Below are 875 nucleotides of genomic sequence, written 5' to 3' on the forward strand. Positions count from 1 at the left end.
TAGTATCACGTAACTGGGGATGCATTGTAAAATTTGTGTTTCCTCAGAAATAAATAAATCCAAGTCCACAATAAATATTCTTCCCTTCCTTTTCAAATACACTTAGCATAATTTCCAGTCAGAGATATCTCCAATTGCTTAGTAATTTGAGGAAATCTGATACCAAATGGATTTTGTTAGGAAGCAATAAAGATTACAGAAAGCAGCATGTGCTTGCACATCGACTTTCTTAGTTTTGCAATACCTCTGTCTGTACAAATCAAGTCTTACTTCTCCCTTAAAAAGAAAGAAAAATTAGCAGTAGGTTGTACACCTCATGATGTGCAACTGCTAATACCTTCCAGCTAGATAGCAGGCTGCTTTTCCCTTCTCTCTCTCTCCCCTTCCCCTATATACATGTCATACACACGTGGATTTTCTCATGCTGCTGCAGGACACTGCATTTCTTCTAGGTCTTAGCCCCTGTCTATCCCAACCAAACCCACCTCAGGCTTAAGTGAAGATAACTGCAATACAAAGATGCTTATAGGAAGGGGGGAAAAAAGAAAACCTCTCAGTTGTCCTCAGCTACCATGCCTGAGAACCACCTGAAGCCAGAAATGGAAGTGTAAAATACCTGCACGTCCTCATTTCTTTTGCCCATCCTGTTCTAATCCCTCTTCCACAGGCTCTTGCGTATGAGAGCACAGTCTGCCCATTCGACTGTCAACCAGAAAAAAAGTGGACACACAGTGTCACCTAGTGGCACCAGAAAAATCACTGTCTGGTCTCCAGCTTCCAGTGAGATCACTGGTATTTCACCCATCTTTTCTCATGGTCTTTTTAAAACGCCGCCTCTTTGTGAAACGAGTATGAATCCAGTCTTCAGACCTAAA

Source organism: Aptenodytes patagonicus, chromosome 27 (assembly GCF_965638725.1).
Source record: "Aptenodytes patagonicus chromosome 27, bAptPat1.pri.cur, whole genome shotgun sequence".
NCBI classification, from domain to species: domain Eukaryota; kingdom Metazoa; phylum Chordata; class Aves; order Sphenisciformes; family Spheniscidae; genus Aptenodytes; species Aptenodytes patagonicus.